Below are 25,349 nucleotides of genomic sequence, written 5' to 3'. Positions count from 1 at the left end.
ACTGAGGCTTCCTGTGCACTAACTCAGATCGCGTCAAAAATACCGAGTTGCAGGGAGGAAAGCAGAGATGATTCCTGGTGCAACATGTAAATGTGATAAGATTTTGAAGGTTTCACTAGCTATTTAAATAACAATGTTGATAGTACAAACTTTGATTTGTGGAAACATCCTTTCTAAAAGATCTTGCCCAACGTTTATTAAGTGGCAATGATTAAGAATATTCTTTATTTAGAAGTCAAATAAAGTAGAATGTATGCAATCCTATACTCACTGATATATTACGAGAAGTAGAACTTGTCAAGATCTCTGCTTTGCAACACCAACTCTTAATAAAAGAAACGTCTGTCTATGTAAGCACCTGCGTATTCAAGGATTTTTATTATAACATGTTTATGAAGAGACATGTGTTGGTACCATACATCCCAATGACCGAGGGAAGATGACAATATCTTAGAGCGAATGGGGGGGAAGGGGGATTTCTTTCGTTTAAAATGAAAAAAAAAAAAAAAGGTCAATAATCAAAGTGCAAAACCACTTGAAGAACGTGATCCTATTACAAGGTAACTTGTAGAACAAAGCAGTCCAGAGAGGCAAAAGGACTGACAAAGAGAAACACGAGTGAGTGAAATTAAATTTAATTCAATACATAGGCACCGCAGTATCCTTTCACTCAGGAATATGCGTTACGCACCGACTGCGGGCCAGGCAATGTCAGGTATGTGGCAATATCAGAACACAAAACATAAAACCTCTGTACCCTCGTGGCACTTCAATTCCCAGCCAGGTACGCTGGCTCACGCCTGTAATCCCAGCACTTTGGGAGGCGGAGGTGGGAGGACCACTTGAGGCCGGGAGTTTAAGACCAGCCTGGGCAACAGAGTGAAACTCCATTTCTACAAAAAACAAAATTAATTAATTGGGTGTGACAGCATGCACCTGTAGTCTTAGCGACTCAGGAGGCTGAGGTGGGAGGATTGCTTGAGCCTGGGAGTTCGAGGTTGCACTGAGCTCTGATTGTACCACTGTACTCCAGCCTGGGCGATGGAGACCCTGTCTCAGAAACTTTCAAATTCCCACATAATTTTTACAACACCAATATACCATGCAACCATCTCCCTGATAAGCTCAATTATTTACTGGTCAAGGCACAAAATGTGAAGATATTATGAGGCACACGCAGGAACTAAACCTGCATGAATTTTTATCTTTTGCTAAAATGAGATTTGAGTGAACTAAATAAAACCACCATGAGTGTTCAAAGGAAAGTAATTGTCAACTGAACTGACACAAAAATTAAAATTTATGAATTGCAGCCAAAATCATGATGGGAACTAAGCTTATAGCACGAAAGGCTCATATTTGAAAAAAGTAAGGTCTCAGGTCCATAATCTAAGCTGCCATCTTCAACTCAAAACCAGTAAAAGTACATCACAATGAGCACAAATAAAAGAAACTGAAAACAGAAAGGAGAAAACTCTAGTCACACCAAAAGCCTACGTATAAAAATTCCCAAGGAATCTACAACAGTCAGTCCTAGATCTAATAACTGAGTTCAGCCAAGTCACAGCACACAATCAAATCTTACTCTACATACGGGCAAATTAGTATTTGGGACCTAAATTTTAAAAACCACACACTCACAGTAGCTATATAAAAATCGCGTAGGTATAAATCTAACAAAGCACACAGAGGATGTGTATGAAGAAAACCACAAAACGCTAAAGAAAGAAAAGAGCTACATCACCTGAGCCACAAGTCCAAGGAGAATCGGCAACATGGTCAAGACGCCAATTCTCTCCACATTGACCAATAAACTTAACGTAATTCCAGCAAAAATCCCGGCAGGACACTGACCTGCAGACGTAAAATTCCAACATAAATCCCGCCAGGACTTTCTGTAGATAAGGCAAGCTAAAAGTTACATGAAAGGGAAAGAAACAGAGGACAATAAACATTCCAATTAAAAAAACTGATCTAATTCTGTAAACACAGGATTTCATGGAAATACTCTCTCTTCATCTCACGACACGTGCAGGTGTCACTTGCAGTCTTCAATCCAACTCCCTGCCACCCAGAGCATGAAAGAGCAGCAAAGAATATTTATCCCCATCTCCTTGGGCCGGAGACCCACAGCATATCAATCACTGTCAAATCACTATTGCGCAAAAATCAGTTCCAACGCCCCATGGAGAATAAAGGCCATGCTGGAAGCTGAGGCCGGCCACCCGCTGATACCCTGGCTACCACGGAACTATTCCAGGCACGAACCACCTGCAAGTCCTGGGGGACAAAGCCAGCATGCAATGTTGCCATCAGACCTGTGAGTAGGATCCCTGGCATGGCCACATTAGCCTGGGAGAGTGAGGACGGGACTCGGAAGCTGCAGGGTGACCGTGTTGAGAAGTACCCACGGGCTCCGTGACCAAGTCACAAGTAAAAAGATGAGACGCTTCCTGTGTTCCCATGTTGTGTCACTTTATCACTAAAAATTTAGTGCCCCTTCCTTTTTCCTAAGAAAGCACAAGGCCTGAGTAACAAGTGACCACTAATCTGGTTCTTTTCAGCCTCAACAGAAGGCAGCAGCTGCATAAACCAAATCACTAGAACATCACACTTTATGGCTACATCACAGCTTTTATTGCATGTCAAACCCCTCAGCTCCAAGCGGCACTGACCCCAAATTGGACTCCAAGAGAACAGGTGAGCTCTTCAATCTCCATTTCTCAACACTCAAAGCCTTTTCTGTATGAGCTCATGTGACTCTCAGTGCTAGGTTCGTTCGTTCATTCATTCATTTAGCAAAACTGCCGTGAACCCGCGGGATCCCCACCCTGCCCTCCGAGGGATACTGTTCTGCTGGGACCTGTGTCCACACCCACATAATTGCAGCCCAGCACCCTTCCCGGAACCGTGCACACCTCCCCAAAAGAAAACTGTACAGAGAACGGCAACACGTCCAGTGATGCTCGGAGGAGCAATTTCAATCGCTGATGTTTTAAGGCAACAGACTGATAACTGGCACCTCATCAATACAGAGTTACTAACTTTCCAGCAGTGTCTCTAGTCCCTCTACAAGGATATACAGATATATATGCAGGAGCTATCTTAGGAGTTAAAAAGATGCTGTTCAGGGAAACAGGAGAAAGCAAAACGTTTGAGGAACAGTGGGGGGAACGTCCACCTTCTACTGCCACAATTTGTGTTTCAGTGATCAAGCCAAGGTTCTCAACCTTTCCAATCTATTAACCCCCTGCCTGAGGCTCTGGGCTGAACCCCAGCTGCACTTCCTGGCAATAAACAACCTGCCCAACTGTGATTCCTGTGTGCACCTGGCACCAGTGGAGATGGAGCCACCTGCCCAGCTGTGCTTCCTGTGGGTGCCCCTGACGACACAGGAGATGGGGACCACCTGCCCAGCTATATTCCCTCTGGGTGCACCTGAGACTAGTAGGATCCTGCAGCATGTGCCTATACTGACAGCTGCTGCATCACCTCCTGCTGTAAAAGCCCCCTTTCAGAGGTAACAGGACAATGGGGCAGGTTTTTTTCCTGGAGAAGTAAAGAACCTGAGAAATCCAGAGATTTGAGAAATCCAGGGGATTACCAACACAAGTGACAAAGAAAAGGAGGCTGTGACATCTACACGACATGACATTTGGCAACACGAGAGTGTACTGGTATTCCCAGAACCACCTCACACTGCATGGCATTGACATGTTTCCCATGCTTGTTACCTTCGGACGACACATTCAGGTAACCTTGACTTGCTAGGTTGCAGGTGGAGAGAGACTCCTGGAGACCACCAGGTGGAGCCAAGCCTCCATTATCTCCTGCTTGCAGCACTTCTGCATGAAGCTAATGCCTCCAAATATGCGTAAGATTTACGAACAGCAGACAAGCTCCATGACATCTTCTGAGAGGGAAGCTGTGCCATGTCAGGGGTTGAGACAGCAGCAGCAAAGGAGATCAGCATGAGTACTGGGGAGACGCAGCCAGGAAATCTCGGTGTGTGTAGCCCTGGGGTCTGAGGCCTCCAACTGTCCATGTGGCTCCCACAGCTCAAGTCCAGCGTGTGGTCATGACCCAGGGCAGGGCCACTCACAGAGCACAGTTCATCTCAAATATGATGGGGGTGCTGAATGATCCACCAACATACCGGAAGAGAATCGCCAGAACTCACGTGCAGAAGGCATGGATCAGACCACTCCCAGCAATACACACGCCCTCACCACCCTGCAGCTGCCTCCTCCCGCCCCCACACACAGCAGCCTCCTGGGACAACATCCTACTTGCCGGCCACAGCCTGGAGCCCCCAAAGCATGGAGGGGTTTAGCGAGCCACACAACATTCCCCCTTCACACCTGGGAAGTCAGCCCCTCACTGAAGTGGGTCCTGTACCCGCCAGCTGTGCATGATCAGAGGTGTGAGGTCATGGACCTGGTCACCCGCTGTGCACGATCAGAGGTGTGTAAGGTTCCAGACCTGGTCACCCGCTATGCACAATCAGAGGTGTGAGGTGATGGACCTGGCCACCCACTGTGTACGAATAGAGGTGTGTGTGATTAGCGACCTGGTCACCAGCTCTACACAATCAGAGCCATGCGAGGTTACAGACCTGGTCACCAGCTACACCCAATCAGAAGCTTTTGAGGTTAGGGACCTTGTCACCTGCTGTGTCCAATCAGAGCCAGGCAAGGTTACAGACCTAGTCACCAGCGGCGCCCAATCAGAAGTTTTCGAGGTTCCGAACCTGGTCACCCACTGTGCGGGAACAGAGGTGTGCGAGGTTAGGGTCCATGTGCGTGGTGATGGACCTGGTCACCAGCCAAGACACTTGACATTTCCAGGGTCATCCCGGCTTCCTTCAAAACTTGAAAAGTCTTTAGATATTTCCCAAAAGCTCATCCATCTTTGAAAATGATATGCGTGTGCACAGGTGATACCGATGACTGAAGATTGAAGGTTAGAGCATTCCAACCCTCTGCCCATGTCCCATTCCATCTGCGAAAACTTGAGCATAAACATCCCCCTCTCTGAAGCTCCCTGAATCCCGTGGCAGGCCTGGGACTCAGGTCCAGTGTCCTGTCAGTTACACTGAACAAAATGTAATTCAACACTGGCCATGTGCCCTATGCTTTAAACGTCTAAAAACCACATAGAAACCTCCCAAAGAACTACAATCTATGAAAGCTTTCATGGCTAGTATTTTAGGAAGACGGACCAGTCTTGATCTAAATCAAAGCCGACACTGCCCAAATTAACTCTGACCCCAGCTTCGTGCAAAGACAGCCATCGCCTGGCGGTCGGTGTGACCAGCAGCCTGGGCACAGACAGGACCAGCTCCGGTCCATCCCTGCACCTTAAGTGGGCTTCTGAGCTGCTGTCCATGACCAGTGATGGTGACACCCAGAGCAGCTTTCCAGGAAAGCAGTAAACCTTTCAGGTCCTCACCTCACGAGGATGGCCATGTATAAATCAACCGCCTTTGTTACTGCCCTGCCATTCCCAAAGAGGGAGTGGGTTAAACTTCTTCCTCCTCCACATGCCCAACAAAAGGCACACCTGCCCCAGCACGAGGCTCATCTACTTATTCCCGAGAAACTCACACAACCCACAGAGGCCGTGCACAATCAGAGGCCGCAATCAGAGACTGAGTACAATTGGAGATCACACACAATCAGAGGCTGCACAGAGACCACACACAATCAGAGACCACACACAGAGGCCACGCAGAGGCCAGAGGCCACAATCAGAGACCACACAAAATCAGAGGCTGCACAGACAACACAATCAGAGGCTGTGCATAATCACAGGCCACGCACAATCTCTGCAACCTCATCAGAAACTGTTTCTGACCATTCACCTGAGGCCACCAAGTTTAAATGAGAGGCCCAGGCTTTAAAAGACACAAGGAGTTCTCTGAAGGCAGACTCCGTGCATTCCACTATCAGCACCATTTGTGCCTGTCACTGTCAGGAAGAACCACAACCACGTCTCGGTGCCCTTGCAGTGCAGGGCGCTGCGTTTCTCCCCCTTTCCAAGCCCGCCGCAGCTCCTGGCGACCCAGGGCCTCTGCTCAGCCAGGCGCCCCCAAGGCTTTCCTCCCTCACCTCACAGGGGAGCTGTTGCAGCCGGGCTTTCTGGCTCATCACTCCAATTCAATCACTTACACCCTCATTCCAGGCTGAAGGTCTCTTCTGAAAATATCCAAATCTTACCCACGTCAGGCTCCATCTTTTCCCTAGAGCTGCTCCCCCCCCTGCAGAGCAGCAACTCTGGTGCCCGTGCAGCCGGGGCCTGGGGGCAGATCCGTGGGTTCTGAGTGCCCAGCCCCTCAGCCCCTCTGTGAGTCCCCTTACTCCCTGCTCCCTGGCATTAATGCCCTCCATCCTCAATTTCCTGATAGGCAAAAGGGGGTTAATTTTAAGAGTGCTAACCGAATTGGATCACTTAACACCACGTCCGGCCCAGAACACCCTTTGATCAATGACAGGTATTGCTGCGCTGTTACCACTGCGCTGCTTCCGGTTTTCCTGTGAGCCCTTTAGGCTCTTTGCCGTAAAGACCACTCAATGGTCCTGTCCAAGCCTGTCTGTGGCAGATGGACAGGCGAGTGGCCGATGCACACGTGTGATGCTGAATGAGATCGTTCAAAGCTGGCCCCGCGTATTTTGGTCAACGTAAGGAAAACGCCGCCCGTGCTTGCTTGCTGTCGCCCTGCGGTATCCAGTAGGAGACGCTTAAAGGCAACTGCGCCACACCTACCTTCTTGGAAGGAGACGGCAAGACCAGATTGGCTGGAGCTGGGAAGTTGTGCGCTACAGATCAGGGCTGCGTGACCCAGGGAAGGCATCACTCGAAATACCTGCTGGAGGGCGGCCAATCCGACCCGACCGTCCACCTCCAGGGTCAGCCACGGGGCTCCTCTTGATGTGTCATCCTGATCACCCCTCACAGAGCAAATGAGCCTTTGACTTCAGCCTGTCCTAGGTACAATACCGACTCCCACCTCCCACGTCCTGAACCAGCCTGTCCCGGGGATTGCTGTGGACATAGAGGAGCAGGCCCAAGACATCTAGTGGCATTTCCTGGCAAGGACACTCACGATGCTTGACCGTAAAACTCAGGGTCAACTGGTTTTTCGGACAGACTGGAATTTACTTGTGGCACGCATGGCTTCTGATTGACCCAGGGATGGGCAAGGAGGCTGACGGAAAACCCATTGTGACTGCGCCAGGCATTCCTGCACACAACGACATCTTCAGACTCGGGCGGCGTCCTAGTCTTACAATCAAATCGAAGCCCACAGAAACGAGGGAGCTTGTCCAAGACCTGCAAAAACTATGTGGACAGCTGGCATTCAACTAAGTCCTTCCCTGGATCCATCCATGCTGCTCCCGGCCCCTACTCCCACCACCCCGCCATAGCCCCCGATAGACACAGCAGGTCTGAACATCCGGCACCCCAAAAGCAGAGTAGGGAGCAGAGTCGGCTTCCGCAGGGGGAACTCACATGCAGCCCACTCCCCTTCTTGCCGAATGCCTGGGGACTCTATGCGCTAAGGTCTGCAGATGTGGCCTCACTCTGCGCCAGGAGATCCAGGTGGCAGGCAGCGTTTTGGAGAGTGCGCCTCTAGACAGGAGAGAGGCATCTGACAGGGCTCGTCGGCTGATCCATGAGACACAAGACACCTGAGAGAAGGGCCGACAAACCCCACAAAGTCGCTGCCCACGCTTCGGACAGGTCTTGCTGCAGACTGTGGTTCTCGTCAGGCGCGAGGAAGTTTCCCAGGGCAGGAGCTCTCGTTGCACAGCAAAAGCGGCACAGGCGATGCAGCAGGGCGTACTTCAGCCCAGGGCTCAGGAACCACGGGGTGCAGCGCGGCCTGCAGCAAACCAGACACATCAGAAGCGAAACTCCCACCTTTTACATTCAGTGACATTGAACGGAGCGAGTTATCTGTAGCAATGATCCTCCTGGGGGACCCGTACAGCATGCATGACCACCAACACTGACCACGAGTACTTCCTAGATCCTGGGGGCTACCCCACTTTACATGCACGGTTCCATTCACAAATCTATGTGAGGCAGTTGTTAGCCCCAGCTTAGAGATGAGAAAAACGCTGCTGGAAAAGTTAAGTGAGAAAATCAGACTTCAGCACACCTGCCATCTCCAAGCCCCCTACTACTGTATGTCCTAGGGTCTCAAGGTTGGGTGTGCGGCATTTTAAGTGACTAATCATAGGTGGTTTTCTTCTCTTCTACACTTGTTTAGCCTGTACGCGCAGGTACATGCTCTGCTGCAGGTGCACTGTCGTATGTGGACCAGCAACGCTCTTTTCTGCTTCGGGTTCTCGTCACTGCCTTCCGGAAAGCTCTCGCCTGCTTTACAGCCATGCCAGGTAGCCCTGGTCAGCTGCACAGTCAAATTCCTGCAGTGTCAGAGCTAAGTGCTGGCTGAGACTTTAACAGCGAAGACAGCGGAGTAATGGGGATAAACTGAACAAAACTGTATTGTAACGCAGATGTAGGTCTAGAAGCAAAAGAAGCTGACACCCCTAAGAGATCAGGCGACTGCGTCTCACTATGATGTTAATAGCAGCTTGCTGTTTCCAGTGCCTCCCTGTGCCAGGGTTTCCAGTCAACGTTTGTGTTTAACTGCTCCTGGGCTACCTGATCAAACCTCTGCAGAGATCAGGCATATCTAAATTGACCCGGTATTTGACCATAGCAAAGTCATTAGCCTTCGAGATGCATTTGAAACATCAACTTGCGTTCTTCAAGAGGTTTAAGACACACATAAGTCTTTCTTGCCATGCTCAACACACACAGCCGGCTGTTTCTGAAGTCAGTGTTTCTGGAACAAAAGCCTTGGCCTGCCCCAGTGAACATTCACAATGAGCACACTGTCGCAAGGCTGCTTGGCCAACCAGCAGGGGGCAGGAGAGAGCCACAGGGGCCACGTGGGGTCTCTGCAAACCCCTCTCACTCCCTCAATCCAGGGCGGTGCCTCCTGCCAATCCAGCGGCTTCCTCCAAGGGGAAGAGGCCTCTTCAGCTGCCACTGCACTGATTTCAGGCGGCTCAGCCAATGGGGCAACAGATTCAACAGAGTTCCATGTTGTTAAAGGAAAACTTGTGTTACCAGGCAACCTTAGGGTCAGATTCAACGAAATATAACCAACAACATTGCTTCCAAAACAACATGCTACTAGTGTCTTATCCTTCAATGCTGCTTAAACACGGAAAAGTATGAGGAAAAAAGAACATGGCACTTACTTCTTAAAAAATAACCCCTCTTCCAGGTTCATTTTACCCATATCATAAAAACTTAGAACTGTGGATTGCCTACAGGAACGCGGAGTGAGGGTGGATCTCCACGCTGACCCAGCCTCACCCCAGGTCAGTCATCCCCCCACCATGGGGTTCACACCTCTCCAGGCCCTGTCACCTCATGAAGGAAAGGTAGCGTCTCTGAGCTCTCTTCGCAGGAAGCACCCAAACACGAGCTAGAGACACAGACACACCCACAACTGCTTTGAAATCCTGAACATATTTAAGGACTTCATTATAAGTTTTTTAAAACGGTAAGAACAAAGTGAGCCTGGTTTTAACGTCTCAGCCACAATAACACCGTGTACATCTGTCTTTTACTGCTTGTTCCTTCTCCGGCAGCTGCTGCCTGGCTGGCCGACTGCAGAACAGCCTCTGGTACTCCCAGGAAGCCCTCCGTAAAAGCGTGACCACCACGATCACGTCTCAGGACGCCGCACACGTTAGGGTCGCCCACAGACCGCCATTCCCACTGCCTAGAAGGCACTGAACGGGCCTCCTGCTCTTTGTCAATGTCAACCTTCCTAAGCTATGTTGTGTTGAAAATTTTTAACCGCAGTCCACACATACTTCTTTGTGTCTTGCTTTTATCGTAGAGGAATATTTTTATGGAAAATTAAGCTTGCAAAGTTGAAGGGTTTTCTGAAAGTCGACTCCTGGAAGGAAAAAAAAATGGGCCAGATGTGGTGCTCACGCCTTTAATCCCAGCAGTTTTGTAGGTTGAGGCCAGGAGATTGCTTGAGCCCAGGAGCTCGAGACCAGCCTGGAAAACATGGCAAAACCTTGTCTCTACTAAAAATATCAAAAAAAAAAAAAAATAGCTGGGCGTGGTGACGTGTCTAGTCCCAGCTACTCAGGAAGCTGAGGTGGGAGGATCACCTGAGCCCAGGAGGTGAAGGCTGCAGTCAGCCAAGATTTCCATCACTGCACTGCAGCTTGGGCGACAGAGTAAGACACCGTCTCGAAAAAACAAAAAGCAAGAACAACTGTATAAATCATTATAGAAGGGAGCTGGCCGGGCGAGGTGGCTCACGCCTGTAATCCCAACACTTTGGGAGGTCGAGGTGGGCAGATCACCTCAGGTCAGGAGTTTGAGACCAGCCTGGCCAATATGGGAAAACCCCATCTCTAATAAAAATACAAAAATTAGCGGGGCATGGTGGTGGGTGCCTGTAATCCCAGCTACTGGGGAGGCTGAGGCAGGAGAATCACTTCAACCCAGGAGGCGGAACTTGCAGTGGGCCGAGATTGCGCCACTGCACTCCAGCATGGGCAACAAGAGCGAGAGTCCACTTCAAGAAATAAAAATAAAAATGAAGGGAGCTAATGTTTTTCATTTAAGGGAAGGAAAAGAACATTCAGTATTTATACCTCTCACGCACACATCTGCAGTGGTGTCCTAAAGTATTCAATATACACACTCCTACAAATATAGCTCAAAACTACTCACCAAGTTACATGCTAAAAGCACATGCATTGTAAGAATGCTACATTATATTTTTTAAGCATCTGTATCCAATATTTTAGCATACTGGCAGTTTTCCCTTCAGGTGCTGTATGCCTAAATTATTACATGTTTAGTCATTCATTTTAGAATTTGTGACTTGCTTTAGGCGAAAAATATGTTTAAACATAAGCTACTAAATTAATGACTTAGGGGAAAAGTTACTAAGTTAACTTGGAAGTTAAACTTTGCAAACTGAATTTGTTGGACCTCATGCAAGCTAGACGATCAGTTTTTTAAATTGTTTGTTGTGTGTTTCCCTCGAGGATGGAAATCTCTTTACTCTCATCCACTGTGCACACTGCAGCCCCGCCTCTCGTCCACCGCGCCACACTGCAGCCTGCAATTCACCCTGTACCACGCTTTCCACACCTTACCTGAAAGTCACTAAGTATAACCAAGAAGGAAATGAAAAGCAGATAAATGACCTCCACCCCCACATTTAGCATGCAAATGTTAAAAGTTCATCAAAGTAAAACCAAAAACCCACGTTAGCTCACGATTGTAACTGGGAGAGTTATGTACATGGCAATTTGAAAAGTCTAGTTAAATAAAAACCTAATTGAGACTCCCAATAAATACAGTTTATACAAAAAGACATCTGCAAACATTGACAGTGAGGAGAGGACTTCACTCTGCATCCAGCCTGTCCTGGAAGCCACGGCCAAATGCCAGGTTGTATGGATCCGAAAAGCAGAGAAAAACAAGTGTTGAAATGTGTACAGTCTCAGCAATGTACAGATTCGATGTAGGATGCTCAGAAACCTTGAATTTTCAATCAGAAAACAACAATATGAACAAGTTTCCCAGCAGTGCCCACCTTCTGCCTACGGCACGTGTAACAGGAACGCTGGCCACCTCCGGGGGGACAGAGGCTTCCTGGTCACATTCGCTCTGGCAGCCGCACAGCTGGCCCACCACAAACACCTGGCTAATACTGAAGAACCACTCGCTCCCTGGGCTTTGCTCACTCTAGCCGGGAGAGCATATTTACAGAGTACTTTATCAACTGAGTCCTCGTTCAATGCGTCAAGCTTGTAGAAGGCAGGGCAACCCCATTCCTGGCCCAATTAAGTGAACTGAGCAGAGCAACTGCCCCCAGTTGGACGGCACTCAGTCACGACAGCAGGAGCCACTGTTCACAGGGTGCTGGCTTCGTGCCGGGAACACTTTCAAGCGTCTTTTCTCTGTCTGAGGAATATGCACTGCAACCCTGTGGGGCCGTTTGCAACGTCCACCAGAATTCTGAGGCAGCCAAGTCCAGGCTGTCTGTGGGCCTCGCCATGTGGCCGTCCACATCCCCTGCAGACCAGACCTCACTACAGGGACTGCGGGTTCCAGGGCTGCCTTGAGGCACATGCTCCCTTCGCCACCTCCTCCTGGCCCCTGACATCAACCCTCACCACTGCTGCCAACAACTTGATTTTCTCATGGCTCCTGAGGGGCCTGTTCTGCTCTTCCCTGCTCCCTGCGTCCGGCTTGGAGGGTGCCCACATCAACGCCAATGCCAAAGCTCACGTAATCACCAACCCTTCCACGGGGCTTGATGCCTAGGAGTCTCAATATCAGAAAGTCAGATTCCTGTGCTTGTTGGAGAATTGCTTCCCATTGTAGAAGTGAAGGAGATAAAATTCTAGGTGCCTGCAATAACATCGTTTCCACAACGAAGCCACTTCTGTAGCACAAAACAAACAAAAAAAAAAGCTTTTTTAAAAACTTCTTTTATATAAGCTAAATACAATTTAATTTTTACATCCACGTTCTCATCAGCTCCCACCTGGCGAGCAGGCAAATAGTAATTTTCAAAGAAACAAATTGTTCCATAAATTTAACACTTAGCATTTTCACTATTAAGCAAGAATTATCCCAAAAATACACGAAGATCTTGTTCTCACCTTCAAAAATTGATTGTCACACAGTGAAATAGCACTTAATGCAAAGGAATTTTCTTTTCAGGTTTCTGTTCTGGAAAAGAAAAAAAAAAGATTTCTGGCAAAGAGATAAACACTAATTATGTCATAATCCAAAATGTCTCCGGGAAAAATAATGTCATCCAATTAGTTCTTTGAAGTGTTACAACTACAGCTGAGTTTTAATAGTAATTTGTCCATAATTATCAAAAGAATCTTTTAAAATCTTAATACTGAAAGAATAACCATAAACGGATATAAAACACAAAGCAGAAGGGTTAAAATTTTGGGGTAGATTTTGGCCCATATTTTTAACATATGCATAGCGATTTACCTAGCTGAAGCTTATCCGTCTCCTCCTAGGCTCTTCAAGACTGATTTTCAAACATAGACTGGCTTTTGGTACATGAAGGCAGCTTTAAAAGATGTCAGGATCAGGCCGGGCACAGTGGCTCAAGCCTGTAATCCCAGCATTTTAGGAGGCCAAGGTGGGCCGATCACTTGAGGCAAGGAGTTTGAGACCACCCTGGACAATATGGCAAAACCCAGCCTGTATTAAACATTTTTGTAATTAGCCAAGTGTGGTGGCACACACCTATAATCCCAGCTACTTGGGAGGCTGAGGCAGGGAGAACAGCTTGAACTCAGGAGGCGGAGGTTGCAAGTGAGCCAAGATCGCACCACTGCACTCCAGCTTGGGCGACAAAGTGAGACGGTCTCAAACAAGAACTTAGCCCTCAGGAAAAACGTTGAGCACCACCCACCCCAACCAACCCAAGGAAACACATGGCAATCGTTATCATCTGATTTTGACACAATAAAGTTCTATTCTCCTCTTTAAACACAATGGTAAACACCTGCCGTCAGTCCACAGAAACTGCCAGGACCCAGTAACACTGGACTCGCAAGATTAATGGGCCACGTATGCAGGGTTCAGCTGCAGAAAGTGAAGACACCAAGAATGGTGTGTGCTCAAACCAGATTCCTTGCTTTCGGGGTGGAGGGGCTTCCCAGGAAGATCTAGTCCAGCGGGATGGTTTCCACTTCCACCGAGAGGAGGAAACAGAGGGTTTCCTGAGGGCACTGACAGGACTTGGGTCTCTGCCCCTTTGTCCTCTGTCCTATTATGGGATGAGGGTGGGCTCAAGGCAGGTTCTCCCTACATCTTCCGGGCAGGAGAGATGGAGCTGACAAGTGGACGATGGCTTTTCCAAAACATTCTCATGTTTACAACCTGTTATCAACCTGTTTTCCCTGGAGATCAGTGAAGCAGCATCATTGATTCTCTTCCATTAGGGACAACCCGGTGTTACGGGAGGCAGGAGACAGCATGCAAGCTGGGTCAGCCTCTGTGCTGTTCTGAGTCAGTCACTTGTGTCTGATCCTCAGCGTGCTCGTCTATCAAATGCACGGCCCCACAGACCCAGTGACTTTCAACCAGAGTTCCATGGAGGTTGCCCAAGGACAGGGAGTGGGAAGAGGAGGGAGGCGGGGGGAAGAGGGGGAAGAGGGGGAAGAGGGGGAAGAGGGGGAAGAGGGGGAAGAGGGGGAAGTGGAGGGAGGGGGAAGAGGGGGAAGTGGAGGGAGGGGGAAAAGGGGGAAGTGGAGGGAGGGGGAAGAGGAGGAAGTGGAGGGAGGGGGAAGAGGAGGAAGAGGAGGGAGGGGGAAGAGGAGGAAGAGGAGGGAGGGGGAAGAGGAGGAAGAGGAGGGAGGGGGAAGACGAAGAGAAGGGAAGAAGACGAAGAGAAGGGAAGAAGACGAAGAGAAGGGAAGAAGACGAAGAGAAGGGAAGAAGACGAAGAGAAGGGAAGAAGACGAAGAGAAGGGAAGAAGACGAAGAGAAGGGAAGAGGAAGAGAAGGGAAGAGGAAGAGAAGGGAAGAGGAAGAGAAGGGAGGAGGAAGAAGAGGGAGGAGGAAGAAGAGGGAGGAGGAAGAAGAGGGAGGAGGAAGAAGAGGGAGGAGGAAGAAGAGGGAGGAGGAAGGGGAGGAAGGAAGAGAGGAAGGGGAGGAAGGAAGAAGGGAAGAGGAAGGAAGAAGGGAAGAGGAAGGAAGAAGGGAAGAGGAAGGAAGAAGGGAAGAGGAAGGAAGAAGGGAAGGGGAAGGAAGAAGGGAAGGGGAAGGAAGAAGGGAAGGGGAAGGAAGAAGGGAAGGGGAAGGAAGAAGGGAAGGGGAAGGAAGAAGGGAAGGGGAAGGAAGAAGGGAAGGGGAAGGAAGAAGGGAAGGGGAAGGAAGAAGTGGAAGGGGAAGGAAGAAGTGGAAGGGGAAGGAAGAAGTGGAAGGGGCGGAAGTGGAAGGGGCGGAAGTGGAAGGGGCGGAAGTGGAAGGGGCGGAAGTGGAAGGGGCGGAAGTGGAAGGGGCGGAAGGGGAGGGGCGGAAGGGGAGGGGCGGAAGGGGAGGGGCGGAAGGGGAGGGGCGGAAGGGGAGGGGGCGGAAGGGGAGGGGCGGAAGGGGAGGGGGCGGAAGGGGAGGGGGCGGAAGGGGAGGGGGCGGAAGGGGAGTGTGGAGGGAGCAGTGTGCAGGGAGGAGTAGAAGGGGGGTTCTCTGAGGAGGAGGACCAAGTTTCTGAGGTGTCTTGGAGTCAGAGTTGGCAGTGGCTTGGGCTCTAGGCCCTCTCTTGCATAGTTTTAGGCTTTAACTATTTGTATTTGTGGACTCTTTAAAAGATTTAATTTGAAGAAAACCGGAGTTGGGGATACCTTGCTTCTAAAACACAATTTCTCAAGCTGAGACTAAGTGCTAGGAATTGCTCATTCTGTTACCATCATTTCCTCCTATTTAAAATCAGCTGCACACCCCCAATCTCCCTTCAGTGTAAACACCACCTTTTCCGAGGATCTCAAACGGCAGAGCGAGCAGCCCGTGACCCCGGCCGTGGGCACGAGGAGCGAAGAGCAGACGTGTGGTGAGGGCTACGGACGACATGAGAGGCAGAGGCCCGGCACCTCCCTGCACGGGCTGTGCTCCTCCAGGCCTAAAGGACACCCTCGCCTCGGGTGAACAAGCAGCACAAACTATCAACACTTATTCCAAAAGAATAGGAAGAAAATTCAAACGAAGTTAACACAGTTATGCCAACGCAACGCTGCAGCAGCCCAGAAACAAGAGGACCAGTGAGCCTGAGGTGGGTGGTTCCAATAGCGGGACAGTGACGTTGGCATTAGGGCTTTTTGACCAAAAAAAAAAAAAAAAAAAAGACACAAAAGGTAACATGGGACACCCATTATTTCCTGCCAGTGGAAAGACACCCACAGGCCCCCAGATGCCAACGGCCCCCTGGGAACGAGCTCACGCAGCGCCTCGGGTCTTCACACAAGTCGGCACGTGGTGTCCTCAGCAACCCCGCCCATGACACACACACCACACTTGACTCCCTTACCTGAGGGTCCAGGGGAATGGCAGGAAGTTCTCGGAGGACCGGGCATCCTGTGAGGGCACTGCACGACTATGCACCTCAGAGGGGCCCCCGGGCAGGTGCTCTCTCTCCAAAGGATGAGCCGGATCCTGACCACACGCAGATCGCGCTGGCCTCCAAGCGGAGCGCCAACATCTCACGTCCAAAGGGATGCGCAGGTGCCTGCTGCGCGTGGAGCCCAAGCCCCTCCCAGAGCTCAGGACGAATCCAGTGTCCAGGCCTGGGGCCGTCACCAGCCAGGAGAGGCATCTGGGTCACTTCCCAGCGATGGCAATGGGAAGTAACAACTCAGGCCCATCAGGGGCTTCCTCACTATGCGGGTGTTAGAAGTAGAGACAGAGGTTCAGGTCTAATGCCACAAACATCGACGGATCCCATGGAAATGCGGGCGCAGCCCCTCCATCCCAACAGCACGCCTGGCTGCTCCATTCTGCTCCCACACACACGTCCCCACCCAGCCAAGCCCCTTCTCCTTTTCCCCACTGGATTCATCAAATCACACCTCACTGTCCTTGGCAAATGTACCATTAATTTACTTACTGCCCAGTAGAAAAGCACACTTCTAGTTAACATGACACCCCCGCTATAATAGAACAAGCCACTCAGGCAATGGTGTTTTGTTACAGCAGCCTGAGCTACCTGAGATGACGATGCTCACCGTCCTACAGAAACGGCTACTCCCCTCTCCCAGAAAGAGGGGCTTAATTAAAATCCCTGTCTCTCCTCGCGGCCACCACAGATCTCACTCCCCCACCCCGTAAGCCAGCAGTTGCTAGGATTAAAGGAAACAGAGGATCCTTTTAGACCAGACCATCCATGTCGGTCCGAAGCCTGTAACTTTGCCCACTTCCATGGCGGCTATGTCACCGCATTCCCCATGCCAGCTCTGTGTCTGCACTGTGTAACAGGCTCTACACAGACTCCTCTAGCTGCCATCTAGCACAGCCATTTCCCCTTCTCCTTTGCAGGTTGTCCTTCGATATGCAACCCCCAACCTTTCTGCAACCCAAGGCCTTCCAATCCTGGCATTCGGGGTGAGCTCAGCCATGTATTGGAGTCCTTGACTCAGGTAACCCAGGCCAAAGGCGTTGGCACCAACGATCTACTGGCTGTGGGGTCTGCACAGTCACTAGCTGCCCCAGCCACATCAGGGCCCGGGAGGGGAAGCAGAGGAAGCTGTGAAACTTCCAACAGTCATACGGGAACAGGGTCCCCTGGAATGAGGAGGATGCCATGGAAGGAAATTCAGAGAAAGAAAGAGCCCCAAGGCTGGATGGGTCATGCCCAAAGCCTGCAATGCTGAATTTTCTAGGTTTCTGAACTCAATCACTGACCCACACAGCACGTGTTTCCTGAGTGCTGACCCCGCATGGCATTGCATATGGCAATAAAGTAGGACCCCCACTTCCCCCTTCCCCGACACATACACAGGGCCTCCGTCCTTATGGGAAATCAGGCCTGGGCGCCCAGCTGGCACCGTGAGCCTGGGAAGGGGACCGATTCAGACGGACAGTGGGTGCAGCCTTGCCAAAGCCCAGCAGTCACCTGCACTGCCACAGCCAGGCTGAGTCCGGATCAGCCGCACAGAAACCTGACCCTCTCAAGGGCACGCCTGAGCTCATTAGGGACAGACACCGTCTCTTGCTTATCTCCAACACTTTCTCTGCATGTCTACTTACACACGGATGACACAGTCTCGGAAGCACAGTTATGATTCTGGAGACAGATCCCAGGCCTCCCCCTGCTCCTCTCCGTGGTGCCATTGATGGGGAGGGGCCGGTATGGCCGCGAGACCACACACCCACAGTCACCCTGCCACGGAGACGCGGGCCTTCGACGGTTACTTCTGCCAAAGAACCCTGCTGCGTCTTGGAGCACACCATGGTGGACGGGAAGCTCCACCCGGAGAAACAGCGATACTTCTCCCCAGAGCCAACGGAGGGCACCCCCCACCCTGCATTCAGCAGATTACTTACATTCTGGAAAACATCTGAATGAATGGGGAACACTAAAATGAAAAGGTCACGCTAGAAAGGTTAGAAGTCTGTGTGAAGTCTCAGGAGGTCCAAAGATTTCTGAACCAAGACTGCTGTGGTCAACAAGCTTACAGGGAAGGTTTCCACATGGGCCTTCAACAACCAACGCTCAGCAGGGAGGAGCCACGTTCTGCGCAGAACCTCAGAACCAGAACGTCGGACACCACAAAGTCACAACAGAGCCAACAGCAACTGAAATACAGCGCTCTCCTAAGATGTGTGCGTTACCTGCAGAAAGTCACTACACATTAAGACGGGGGAAGAAAAGGATAAGGTTAGAAACACATTTGAAGTAATTTCTGCATACAAAAAATTTCTACATCGACTGGCTTTCTGGGAGTAACAACTTTTACATGAGATGCACATCCCAGTTGGAAGGAGTTTGGGTTTTCCGTGGGCAGAGACAAGGGCTCTCCAAGAAATGTGAACCTTTTCTCAATCACTGAGCCGCGTACCCTGAGGCCACCCTGGCCTCCCTGATCACCTCCCTGCTCTGCCTCCAGCCAGCTCCTTCCAGCACTCACCCTGCTGCTCCCAGAGCCTGCACTGGCCCAGGATCTCCTCTTCTACTGCTGTCAATCTTCCATTTTAGGGCAAATAAGTTGGAGACTAGAAAGTTATAAGACCCCTTGACTGTTTAAAAATTTGTCTTCTCAGAAAACAAAGAATACTAATTCTACTTTTATGGTTTAATGTGTTGCCGCCATCTGCATGTCGATGGATATGTGTTTTTATATATATTTTACTCAATATTTATAAAAGCATGCACTGTTGGCTACATTCAGTTTAATTATATTTGATGTAAGAAGATTTAATTTCAGTGAATTCAGGCACTCAAAATTTAAGCCCTCTGACATCTATTAATCAAATGGAAAAATGACAGGTAGATACTACAAAAATCAAGAAGTGTTTAATATAAATCCTGGACTTTTAGATATTTCCACAAATGTAATGTATACATTAGTACACGACCTTGAGCATTTTTACAACTCTCTGAACTCAAATTCTATTCTTAACTTTTATTGGTAAATCGACATCCATATGTGATTTTAAGCAGCTCAAACATCAGCTCTTAAAAACAACCAGAAATGCTGCGGGCAAATCCCACCGAGCAGCAAATAACGGAACTGCACCCAACAACCCAGGTACCTCCCCTGAGGCATCTGGAACTTGAGGATTACGAGCAGCCTTTGGTTTCTGAGGTGCCCAAGAGTGGGGACTCCCAACTCTCCAAGTCTAAGAAGGCCTCAGCGATAAGGACAACTGATCAAAAAGTCATCCCTGCCGGCTCCCTGCCATGGGCTCCTCCTTGCCTGCCCTCAGCCACGTGCTTACAAGATCTCACTTCCTCTCTGTCCCGCAAAGCCTGACTCCTGAGATTCCAAGCCCTACTGCTTTCTGGGATGTGGCCATGGACGTCAACTGCACCTGTAAGGGGAGAAGCTGGTCAGGATACAGGATCCTGGCCATCCTGGCAGCGCTCAAGCTGATACTGTCACTTTGTAGTGACTTACTTAATGCAAAGGTTTAACTTTGAATAATTTAGATATGTGTATTCTAACAGGGAAATTCTGAACGTAGAACACAGGCCACACCCTCACACAGATACTGTCTGGCCAGTACTCTTTTGTTTGCCTTTTCAATAGACGTTTTTAAAAGCAATTTTCGGTTCATAGCAAAATCAAGAGGAAAGTACAGAGAGTCCTCACGGATCTCCTTTCCCAGCACAGGCACAGCCTCCATCATTCTCCTGCCCTCGCCGGACCAGCATGTCTGTATGACCGACAGACCCGCATCAACATGGTACCACCACCCACAGTCCACAGCTCACACGAGGACTCGGCCTGCTGCTGCTCACTCTGTGGGTTTCACAGATGTGGAACGGCATGGATCCCCCATGAAAGCCCCACCTGGAGTTGTTTCCCACCCTACACATCCCCTATGCTCCTCCCATTCATCTCTCCCTTCCCCAACCCCTGGCAGCCGCTGACTCTTTTACTGTCTCCACAGCTTTGCCTTTTACAGACTGTGCTGTGGTTGGACTCAGACAGCAGGCAGCCAGTCCAGATTGGAGTCTCACTTAGCAACATGTGTTTAAGATCCTTCCGTGTCTTTTCATGGCTTAGGGGTTCAGTTCTTTTCAGTGCTGAATAATATCCCAGTATCTGACATACCACAGTTTATCCATTCACCTACTGAAGAGTATCTTGGTTGCTTTCTAGTTTTGGCAATTACAAAGCTGCTGTCAACATCTGTGTGCACATTTCCGCATGGAAGTAAACTTTCAGCTCCTCCGAGTAAATGTCCAGGACTGTGATTGCTCCTGTGGTCGGAGAGCTTAGTTCCAAGGAAAACCACCACGCTGCCTCCCACAGCCGCTGCCCCACTTCCCCCAGTGATGAGTGAGGGTCCTGTTGCTCACACACCCACCAGCATGTGGTGGTGTCGGAGTTCGCATTTTTGTCAGGCTGATGGGTGTACTCTGACGCCTCACCCTATGACATGAGACGTGGGCCATCTGTTCACGTGTAGATTTGCCATCTGTATATCTTCCTTGTCGGGGTATCTGTCCAGGTCTTTGGTCCATTTTTAATCAGGTTATTCATTTTCTTGTTGAGTTTTGAGAGTTCCTCGCACGGTTTGGATAACAGCCTTTATCAGATGAGTGTTTTACAGATATGTTCTCCGCGTCTGTGGCCTGCCCTCTCATGCTCCTGGGACACTATGTTTTTTATTATTAAAAACACTTTAGACAGAAGATGGACCTCCCAGCCCACCACGGTTCTTATTTTGGCCGTGGTCACCACCCTCCCAGCCCTGGTTCCCACCTTTCCACGATCTGCTGGTCCTATGGGTGTCAATCCATACTAAGTCCCTAACATATCTCCAATGATGACAACGTCCAAGCAGGCAGTTTGCAGGTAGGAAGGAGCTGATGGAGGCCGGAGACGAGTGTGAAGGCCAGTGGATTCATCCCTCGGGGACTGGCAGGCCTCTCAGATGTCCCCCTGGGTCACCTCCCAAAAGAAGTACCTGCTTTGGCCGTGGGCAGGAAGCAGGACCTGGCCCAGATCTCAGCATATTTGACCTGGCACGGCATTTACAGGTGAGCCTCTGTAACCAGAAACTCTATTCTCTGGGGAGAATGCATTTTCATTATCAAGGCTTTTAGGCTTTCAATTAAGAAACCAAAGAGTAGTGCCTGGAGTGAGGGATGCAGGGACTCTGGGTGACCCACACGCTCATTTCCACCTGGCGCAAAGGACCCTGGAGTGAGGGTGCAGTGCCTGCTCTGAGTCACCAGCACACTCATCATTTCTACATAAAGAACCCTGTGAGTCTGTTCCAGGGCTTTTTAGCCTACACCTAAAAATTCACAGCTCAGGAAACCCTAATCATTTTAGGAACCTGAGGGGTGGGCCAAGGGGATCTCACAGAGTTTGGTGCTGGCTGTGGGATCAGCAAAGGGCGACTGGGGCTTCCCGCAAGCACTTCCGGGAGGCCACGCACTGGCCCAAGGCTGGTTCCGCCTGCTATCCTCGGTTCTCATGCCCAGTCGTGAGGGGAGCCCCCTGCTTCAGGAGCAGTCCCTGGCTCCAGGCCCTAACGTCCATGTCCAGGCCCCTGGTAGGGCAGCTTCTACCCTCAGGGAGGCTGGGACTGGAGATAACCTGGAGCTCTAGGCAATCCTGGCAACCACGTGCTTCCCGAAGTGACTGCAGACAAACTCCTGCTTCCAAAACGTGGCACGGGCTGCGTGAGGCCTGGAACGCGGGAGGCGCGTTTCTCAGGGTCCCCGCTCACATACAAAAGCAAGACTAAGAGCAGGTAACTTATTTAATTACCCTCTCATGGTTATCAAGTCAAGTCATAGTCGCTTAGACCTATGTGTGACTAGAAGTATACACATTATGCAAGTGTATGTAAATGTGAATACAGACACGCTTATTTTTTTATATATACCTTACGTATATGTATACACGTGCATATGTATAAAACATGGATGAAAAAACCATAGTTAATATTTCAAATCTCAGTCACAAAGATCTCAGAAGCAAATTATTATCCTTAAATTCTAAACAAAGATGTAACGTTTTACATTCTTACAAAGAAAACATTCTCTATTAGCATTTTATTTTAAAAACTAAGAATGCATTGCACTCTCTCAATCTCTATTTTTAACTCAGCTCACAAAGGTCCCTGTACCAAGGCCTCTGTACCGCGGCAAGGACGGCGGTGGTCACACCTGTGGCCATTTATCCTCCCTGCGTCTAGCTTCTCTTCCTGAGGCAACAGCACCTCTGAAGTCACAGTCTGGCCTCCCAACTCTCCCCGCTCCCGGGCTTCTTGGCGTGTAGCTCTGCTGCACACACCTCAGCAAACACTGCTGATTAGCCAGCATCACCCAAAAATCTCTTAACCTTGATTCTGGCTGCTTTTGTAATTTGTAATATTTGTTCTTCTGGTGTGATTTGAGGAACAACACATTATAAAACTAGAGAAGATGTGGTTTTTATTCTCTCCTTTCTACTTGCAACCTTGAAAATTCAAGTAGCAGCAAGGGTTTGTTGAAAGTAACTTCCACCAAATAGAACCTATTCCAAATGTACTACAGAGCGTCAAATAACCACATAGATGTAAAATAGACATGCAGACACAGATAACAAATCCAATAGTTAAACCAAATTGAGAAATGCTTGCCAGTTTGATAGGACTTCTAAAACTTGACATAAGTGTTGGCTAAGAGATACAAGATATTATGAGATGAGTGAGATGCTTGGCCTAGAACCACAGGCTCTCTCCTCTTTACAACAGAAAATCCATAAGGAAGTCAAATCTGAAAGAACCAGGTACCGTTGAATGGCATACTCAGCCATGCTTCCCCATCCCTGGGCCAGCTGCGGTGAGTGCAGCCAGTGCTTCTCCAACATCCTTTACCCTTTACTCCCAGGCTCCCTGCCATTATGAAGATTAGGTAAATCATGGCCACTCTCACCTTAAGCCTCCCCCGCCAGCATGGCAATCACCCATTCCCAACCACAACAAGGACAGTCGTGTCCCTGGGAATGCAGAGCAGGGGTCGGTAAGGAACCTGGATCCCAAAATACCTCATGGAGCAGTCACTAGCCTGGAACATCCTCCCTGACGGGTTTGCAAGAGAGAAAAACTCCTTGGTTCCTCAAGCAACAATATTACAGAGTCTCAGGTCACAGCATCCTTACCTACCCTCGTCAGGAACCGTTTATGCTCATCAAGACATGAGAACAAAACTGCAGTGGCACAGTCACACTCACCCAGAATGCAGACCACCTGCTGTTCACATTCATGAGTTGTGAGCCAGCCTGGACAGCTCACTTAGCCACTGAAATTACATCATCTAAGATTTTGTGGAAGTTACTTTGATAAATTATCCCTCCTGCTATGAAGAGTAAGGTTTGGCTTTTTTTTTTTTTTTTTTTTTTTTTTTTTGAGTCGGAGTCTCCTGTGTCACCCAGGCCAGAGTGCAGTATTACAATCATGGCTTATCGCGGCCTTGACCTTCTGGCTCAAGCAATCCTCCCGCCTCAGCCTTCCAAGTAGCTGGGACCCACAGGCGAGTTTGATTTCTTTGCTAACGAATTCCTAATTCACCTTGCAGCGGGCCTGTCAGGGGCATATGCCCGGACATCCACCTTGCCGACCGGCCCTGTGGTCTCTAAGGTGGATGCACTCCGGTTGCCCGGACTCTGCACGCGATGCTGAGGCTCCAAGTCTGCCGCTGTATAAGGGACTGACAGCCCTGAGCGTCTCGACGTGCCACCGTGAGCTGGGCTTTATTCCACAGGGCGACTCTGCTTCCCGTGACGAGATGCAGCACGTGAGCACAGATCAAAGGGTATCAGCAACTAACCCATTCCCCAGGTGCTAAGCAGAGGACCAAGAGTTTAGTTCCTTACTTACATGCTCCGAGCTTGATTCAAAACAGCTTTCTGGGATCCTGGGGACAAACATCTCTAACTGGTGAGAATTCTGGCTTTAGTAACGGAAGAATCACCTAATGCCCATTTTGTAACTGCTGTTCTCATCAGAACTTGAGGTCGAAGGGTAAAATAAAAGGGGAGCCAAGATCTTGACACCCCAGTTTGCACAAGGCTAAGCAGCGTGCTTGAGGGGGTGAAAGGAGTAGGATTTTTAAAGTGCTGAGTTTTAAAAACATGGCTGTAGGCTGGGTGCACTGCCTCACGTATGTAAGCCCAGCACTTTGGGAGGCCGAGGTGGGAGGATTGCTTGAGGCCACGAGTTCAAGACTAGCTTGAGTAACACAGCAACACTCTCTTTAAAAAGAAAAAAAAGTTATTAAAATAGTAATAAAAAGGTTAATACAATAAATTACTGTATCAACATGGCACCCCCTGCTTTCAGACGAGGTGCACTCTCTGTGGCTACGATGAGGTCCAGAGAGAAATGTAACTGGCATCATAGGGAAGGTGGACCCCAAAGCTCCACGGCACTACTCCTATACAGTCTGTTAACCAGCATGAAGTCTCCTCCATAATCAGAAGCCCCACCCTGGGACCCTGCCGGCAGCCCCAACTGGACAGAATGGCCTCGTGAATGTCCCTTCCTGCCACAAGCTGCAGACCCTGAGCCAGTCCTGGCTGTGACTGAGGCTGCGCATAAACGTCTGCACCCAACAGCTCACCTTTGTACATGACACGCCCAGTCCACCTCATTTCAGATGTTACGCTTGCCCCAAGGCGAACATGGATGTTACAGGTTAACTCACTGCATGTGTGCTAGACTTTCCCTATAAGTGTTCAGACATTGCATGAACCAGATGAACAAACCCCACTTTCCCTGTAAACATTCCGACATTCCATGAGCCCGATGAACACACACAGCCAACAAACCACGGAACGTGTAACGCCGCGGCCTCCTCCCCTCCTGAGGGGCACGTGCTTACAGCTCCCCCGAGACCACATTTCCCAAAGCACAGAGTGTTACTCGGAAAAGAAAACCTCCTTTTTCCTTCCTCTGTACATCTCGTGGTCATGTTAACAACTATTGCTACAAATGCAGAGAAACGAGGTATCATCTGTGCCGGTCACCGAATTCCTAGCACCAAAGCTTCAGGGTTCAGGTGAAGCTTCTATCACCCTAAAGCCAACTCTGGA

The 25,349-nt window shown here is 49.6% G+C and overlaps 1 protein-coding gene and 1 long non-coding RNA gene across 6 annotated transcripts in view; both read right to left on the bottom strand.

Annotated features, from left to right (window-relative positions):
- The window catches only part of LOC139357953 (disco-interacting protein 2 homolog C-like), a 57,041-nt gene extending 45,034 nt beyond the window's left edge, over positions 1–12,007 (bottom strand). For 4 of the 5 annotated variants that reach the window (XR_011612041.1, XM_071077153.1, XM_071077156.1 and 1 more), the window contains exons 1-2: positions 7,513–8,620; positions 7,106–7,332 (exon numbers count right to left, since the gene is read on the bottom strand). The gene's annotated coding sequence lies outside the window, so the exon portion shown is untranslated. Of the gene's footprint in view, positions 1–7,105; positions 7,333–7,512; positions 8,621–11,656 lie in introns of those variants that run through there. The other variant, XM_071077155.1, reaches the window with a different exon arrangement.
- A 253-nt stretch (positions 12,008–12,260) lies between these two features.
- The window catches only part of LOC139357952 (uncharacterized), a 64,035-nt gene continuing 50,946 nt past the window's right edge, over positions 12,261–25,349 (bottom strand). Inside the window, exons 5-6 of the long non-coding RNA XR_011612040.1 lie at positions 12,732–12,801; positions 12,261–12,511 (exon numbers count right to left, since the gene is read on the bottom strand). This is a non-coding gene — a long non-coding RNA (uncharacterized lncRNA). The remainder of the gene's footprint in view (positions 12,512–12,731; positions 12,802–25,349) is intronic.

Source organism: Macaca nemestrina, chromosome 13 (genome assembly GCF_043159975.1).
Source record: "Macaca nemestrina isolate mMacNem1 chromosome 13, mMacNem.hap1, whole genome shotgun sequence".
Classification (NCBI taxonomy): domain Eukaryota; kingdom Metazoa; phylum Chordata; class Mammalia; order Primates; family Cercopithecidae; genus Macaca; species Macaca nemestrina.
This window is presented reverse-complemented; position numbering and strand designations above follow the sequence as displayed.